Below are 7,122 nucleotides of genomic sequence, written 5' to 3' on the forward strand. Positions count from 1 at the left end.
AAGGAGACGAGTCAGGTAGTGGCAAAGGCTTTGCTAGAGGAAATCATACCCAGATATGGGGTGCCCGAGGCAATTGGGTCAGATAACGGTCCGGCTTTTGTTAGTAAAGTCCTGCAGGGACTAGCCCAGACTATGGGGGCCAATTGGAAGCTACATTGTGAATATAACCCCCAGAGCTCAGGGCAAGTAGAAAGGATGAATAGGACACTAAAGGAGACTTTAGCCAAATTGGCCCTGGAGACTGGCGGTGATTGGGTGACGCTCCTTCCCTTGGCCATCTTCCGAGTCCGGAACTCCCCCTATGTCCATGGGCTAACTCCCTTTGAGATCCTGTATGGGGCTCCACCCCCCATCATTCAGAGGACCTTAAGCCCAGAACTAGGTGATCTGGCCCCAAATTACCTGACCATGTTGCAGGCTTTAGCTAAAGTACAACAACGGATTTGGCCCTTAATTCAAGCATACCACGCTGTTAAGAGGGACCCGGCTCCGGAACATGGCATAGTCCCGGGTGACATGGTATGGGTTAAAAGGCATCAGTCCAAAACCCTAGAGCCTAGATGGAAAGGACCTTATGTTGTACTGTTTACTACCCCTACCGCCCTCAAGGTCGACGGGATTGCAGCATGGGTACACCATTCCCATGTAAGACGGGCTCACCCTCCGGAGAAAAAACAGGAAAATTGGTCCGCACGGAAGCATCCAACAAACCCACTCAAGCTCCGGCTGATACGGGATGCTCCAAAAAACGAGAACACTCCAGATGCTCCGCAGCCCTCCTAGAATGGGATTATCACCTGGGTCCACTACACCCACATCAGACCGGCAGATCCGGTAGCTATGAAGAAAGGCTTCCTGCCAACAAGAAGGGTGTCCCACCACAAGGAAAATTTTTTCAAACTCAAACTTCATACTGGACCTCGGTAACTTTATTCCTTTTTCTAACCCTGTCCACCACTTGCTGGGGGCATACAAATCCACATCAACCTTTTAACCTGACCTGGATGATTGTAGATGTATCCACAGGAGACATTCTTAACCAGACCTCCAAGGTGACCCCTCCCAGCACCTGGTTCCCAGAATTATACTTTGACTTAAGGGCCTTATTCACTGGCAGGGGACAATGGGATTTGCGCCAAAGTTACTTCTATGTCTGCCCCGCTCCCCAACCCAACCACAGAAAAAAATGTGGAGGAATCGCAGACTATTATTGTAAGTCATGGGGTTGTGAGAGCTCAGGGGATATATGGTGGCCACCCCCCAAACAGGGGGACCTTATTCAATTAAGTAGAGTCTCTCAATCTGGCATTACATACCACCAACTTAGACCTATAAATAAGGGATGCCCAACTCTCCCCAATTGTAATCCCATTATGATAAATTTCACTGATTTAGGAAAAAAGGCAACGAATTGGGAATTGGGTAAATCCTGGGGAGTCAGACTCTACAAAACAAATCATCCAGGAGCCCTTTTTACTTTGCGGCGTGTGCAACAACCAGTCTCTACTCTAACAATAGGCCCTAATAAGGTACTTAGGCTGCCCAATGTAAAGCCATCTCCCCGACCTTCCATGACTCACCACCTTCCCTCAACCGTAGCTCAGGCTAATGTGACAACTCCAAGACCATCAGAAACCAGCCCTCCCCTGGTGAGGCCCAGTCTCATGACCGGATCTAAAGACCCCCTCTGGGAGCTAGTGGGTGCTGCCTTCCTGACGTTAAACCACACCAACCCTAACATGACTAACTCCTGTTGGTTATGTTATGATGTGAGGCCCCCATTCTATGAGGCAATAGGGCTAAACACCACTCACGATACCTCATCTGAGGAAAACCCTACTCAATGTTCCTGGGGAGACCGTAAGAGAGGTCTGACCATACAGCAGGTAAGCGGCCAAGGAACCTGCTTAGGAAAAGTGCCAAAGAACAGACGGGACTTATGTACTGTTATTAACGCCAGTTCTACCTGGGAAAATGCTATTAAATGGGTAATTCCAAAGGACAATGGGTGGTGGCTATGCTCGCGGTCTGGACTCACCCCGTGCCTATCAACTAAGGTGTTTAACAGCTCTAAAGAATTCTGTGTTATAGTGACTGTGCTGCCCCGCATCCTCTATCATTCGGAAGAGAGTCTATATTCATACTGGAATACAAAAATGGTTGAAAAAAGGAAAAAGAGAGAACCTATTTCCGCAGTAACTATTGCTACCCTACTCAGCCTAGGGTTAGCGGGAGCAGGAACCGGCATAGCTTCTTTGGCCACCCAGCAGAAAGGGATGTCTTCGCTGCGTGCAGCCATAGACGAAGATATAGAGAGAATAGAAACCTCCATTAGCCACCTAGAAAAATCCCTCACTTCCCTGTCTGAGGTAGTACTTCAAAACCGACGAGGTCTGGACTTGTTGTTCCTCCAAAAGGGGGGACTATGTGTTGCTCTAGGGGAAGAATGTTGTTTTTACGCTGACCATACCGGAGTTGTTCGTGACTCCATGTCTAAACTTCGAAAGAGCCTGGAACAAAGAAAACGAGAAAGAGAGGCCGGGGAAAGCTGGTTCGAGTCTTGGTTTAACCAGTCCCCATGGTTGGCTACCCTTTTATCTGCATTGGCAGGGCCAATAATAATCATCCTATTACTTGTTACCATAGGACCCTGGATTCTAAACCGACTTATGACTTTTGTCAAAAGTCGAATTAATACTATCCAACTTCTGGTCCTCCGCCAACAATATCAGGCTCTTCATCCCCTTGAGAATGATTCCTCAATTTAGGCCGTAAGAAAAGGGGGGAATGAGAGGAATAGGAGGTCTCAGCGGGCCCCAACCCCCTTGTTGGAGAAACCAGTACCAAACATCCCATGTAGATAAGATAAGCAATGCGGCAGGGCTCAGTTAGGGCATATAGAATGTGGGGAATGTGAGCGGGGGGTACATGCAAGATGTGAAGTACGTGCAAGATGTGAGGTACGCGCAAGATGTACTCTGCCTGCTTGCCCAATGTTGATAATGAAAATATGCACGCCACCGCAGTCTATATAAGATTTCCCCTAAAGAGGCTCACGGTCGTGTTTTCCTAACCGGTCCTGCGTGTCCGTGTGGGAGCTCGACCCTGGCTAGCCAGCCCAATAAACTCTGCTTTGTTGATTGCATTCACGCCTGGCTCTCTGTCTCTCGGGGGAATAGGATTCCGGGTCCTAACACTTTCCACAGTTGTTGCATCATTTTACATTCCCCCCATGAGTATATAATTCTTCTGAATTTGCCACATTTTTGCCAACACTTGCCATTTTAGGTTTGTCTTGATAGTAGACTCCCAATGGATATAAGATGGCATTTCATTGTGTTGGTTTTGTTTCTTTTCTTTCTCTTCTCTCTTCTCCCTTCTCTCTCTTCTCTCCTCTTCTTCTCCTTTTTTTGGTGGTGCTGGAGATCCAGCCTAGGGTCTTGAGCATGCTAGCTATCTACAAGATCCCTGAGGAATAACTCCATCCCTACTTTGTGGTTCTAATTTTCATTTCCCTCATGATTAAGATGAAAAATAAGAGTATATTTTATGTGCTTACTTTTATTATTTTACTTTTTTATTTTATTTATGTGCTTATTTTATGTGCTTCTCTTTTTTGGAGAAATGTTTTTTCAAACTCTTTTTCTTTTTTATTCATTTATTTTGGTGATACTGCTTGCTAGGCAGGTGCTCTGTCACTTGAGCCACTCTACCTTCTCTGTTTTTTTGTGCGTGTGGTACTGGGGCTTGAACTCAGGGCCTACACTTTGAACCACTCCACAACCCTTTTTTGTGATAGGTTTTTTTTTTGAGACAGAGTTTCGTGCACTGTTTGCCTGGGCTGGCTTTGAACTGCAATCTTCCTGATCTCTGCCTCCTGAGTAGCTAGGAGTATAAGCATGAAGCCTTGGGGCCCAGTCCTGTCTTTTGTGTGTGTGTTTGTGGTGTGTGTGTGTGTGTTGGGTTTTCTCGAGATAAGGTTTTATAAAATGTTTGCCTGAGCTGGTTTTGAAGACTGATCCTTCTGATCTCTGCCTCCTGAGTAGCATGAACCACCAAGCACCCAGCTCAAATTCTTTTTCTTTATAATTCATACCCTGAGATTTTTCAGTGTTTGTGCCTTGCCCCAAATTTATACATTGAAGCCCTAACTCGCCATGTGATACTATTTGGAGGTAGGACTTTGGGAGGTAATTAGGTCATGAAGGTCAAGCCCTTAGGATGGTATAACTATCTGTATCATTTTGTTTTCTCATCCCTGTGATAAAACACCAGGTAGAACAACCTAAGGGAGGAAAGATTTATTTTGACTCACAGTTTCAGAGATTCAGTTCATCATGGTGGGGAGGATGTGGTAAAGCAGAACTATTCAAGTCATGGCAGCCAGGAAGCAGAGCAGTAACAGGAAGGGACCAGGGCAAGATATAGCCCCCAAGGACACACCCCCAGTGATGTACCTCCTCCAATCAGGTCCCGATTCAATAGTCCCATCATTTCCCAATAGTCTACTCAAGTTTTGAATCCACTCTTCAGGTCTATTTTTAAACCACTCATTAGGTCAGAGATCCTCGTGATCTAACTGTCTCTGAAAATGCCCTCACAGATACATCCAGCAGTGTGCTCCAGTAATCTCCTAGGCCTGTCTCAAGCTGGTGAAGTTGACAATGAAGATTTGAGGCAGGGGCTGGCAGAGTGGCTCAAGTGATAGAGCACCTCCCTGGCAGGTGAACTACTGAGTTCAAACCCCAGTATTAAAAAAAAAAAAAAAGATTGAGGCATGGGGCAGAATAGATAAAGCCACTGGGAAATTAGAAATAATAGATTTTATATGGACCAAACACAAAAATGAACAGAATTGGGAAGTAAAAACTGAAAAACAAGAATAACAAGTTCACCCCATTATAGTTTCCTTTTATATGTTAAATTATAAGAATAAGAAGACAAAAAGGGAACTATCTGTTTCTGCTTTCACCATTGAGATACTAAGAAGGTGTGAACTCTGTAAATAGGTTGAGAGAAGTTATTATTAAAGGACATGTCTGGAAAAATGGAAGTCCTGAGGCTCACACCTATTGTCTTTGTCTTTTGGGTAAGCCTAAACAGTATTTCCATGTTTAGAATAGTAAGCAGGAGCCATCTTGGACATGTTTTAGGTAACATACCCACCCTGAACCCATTATCTCTAATGATTAGGGGTTGCTAGATGGCATGACCACAGGCAGTCCCCCAGCTCAGAAATTATAAAGATCCCAGATAAGAACCCATCATTTTATGTGGCTCTTCACTCCTCATTTCCTGAATGTGAAGTACAGGAAATCTCTCTTCTCTCTCTCTCTCTCTCCCCCACCTCCTTCTCTCTCTCTCTCTCTCTCTCTCTCTCTCCCTTTCCTGTTTCTCCCTACTTTATCTTTCTTTGGTAAAATAAACACTTTGCTAAAACTTCCACCTGTGAGACTCTTCTTTTTGTGAGATCCCTTGAAATGCTTTTCATTGTGGATCTCAAGTTCCTGTGACTTGCATGGAAACTGTGAACCTGAGGGACCCCCACACCTCTCCTTTCCTTCCCTCCTCTGGTAAAAGCTTAACCATCATGGTATCTTTATAAGAAGAAACAGAAGACAGTTATCTTCTTCTCTTTACCATATGAGAATACAAGGAGAGAACAGCTGTCTGCAAACCAGGGAGAGGGCTCTCACTAGAACCCTATGAGGTGGTACCATGGTCTTGGACTTCCAGTCTACATAACTATGAGAAACAAACATTTATTATTTAAGGCCACCAGCCTATGGAGTTTATTACAGCAGCCTAAGTTTATAACAGGGACTTAGAGGCTATTTTTGCTAAAAGCACTGGCTCTTCACTTGGACCTGAAAATGCCTGACAGAGAACTAAAAACAGAAGAAACTTTGACATCTCTTCTTTCATTTGTGTCTGTCTCATTTTCCTTAAACTTTATATCAGATTCCTCTAACTCTGCAAGTTGGCATGTTAAATTATAAAGCGTCCACCTCAAGCTTATAATACTGTCCCTTTAAGTCTGATGATGCCAAGGCAAGAGTAACTAAAGTATTTCCAACAGATTGCCAGCTGCCAGCTTTAACAATGTCTTATTCTGGATCCTAAAATGGCACCTAGAAGTCTTTAGTCATTACGCTACAGCTTCCAGGAATAGTAGATCCTTGAAGGCAGATCACCCCATGGTTAGAGTACCACTAAGCAGAAGCAATCATGGGAACCAAATCCCCAACATCCAGGATCACAGATGTGATAGACAAACATCCTGGAGTGATGGAGCACCAATTTCCTCAGCATCAAATGGTGTTTGCCCCTCCCAGAAGCAGCAATTTCCTTGACACTAATAAAAGGCTGTGTGACCAGAACTAAGATAATAATCAACCAGACTGTAGCTTGATCAAGACCACTCAATAATGTGCACCTTTTACTTCAGTTTTTCCCCAATTTAAACCCACAGCTCATGTTAGTATCACTGAAGACAGGGCTGAGTTACTCCATCTCCTTTGTCTTTCCAGTATGGCCATACTGAGTATTAAATTCCTTTCCTGTCTGTCATCATGACTTTTTCCATTTAACTTCTGGGGTGAGTGGATGAATTGCATTTGTTGGGATTCCCCCCTTTCAGAGTCTGGCCTTTTAATTCAGGACTCTAGGAACAAGTTGAATTAAGATAAAACTAGTTATTATTTCCGTGTCTTCCCCCACTTCCTCTTTTCTGTTTTATGTTTTTGCTTGGTCAGCAGTGCTAAAGTACATAATGTAGTTTTGTTATAGTGTACAAAATGGAATATTTGTTTAATTCTTTTTTATTGCTAATACTATTATTGTATTTATGACCCTGAGTCAAAACATATAAAGAAATTTGATTGCTGTTAATTATAAAATAATTGTCATGATCAACCCACCTGCTAATGTAGCCACACTTAGAAGATACTATATATCTACCAGATTTGCTTAATAATTTCTATTTATACCATTCCATGGAGATAAATTTTGTTATTTTTATAACTTATTGTTAAATAAATGTCTTCCAAAAATCATATCAGATGCCTCATTGAAACCTAAAGGCAAAAACTCCAAGATGATGGTCTATATTTAAGTCAGCTT

The sequence above is a fragment of the Castor canadensis genome, chromosome 4, assembly GCF_047511655.1.
Source record: "Castor canadensis chromosome 4, mCasCan1.hap1v2, whole genome shotgun sequence".
NCBI lineage: Eukaryota > Metazoa > Chordata > Mammalia > Rodentia > Castoridae > Castor > Castor canadensis.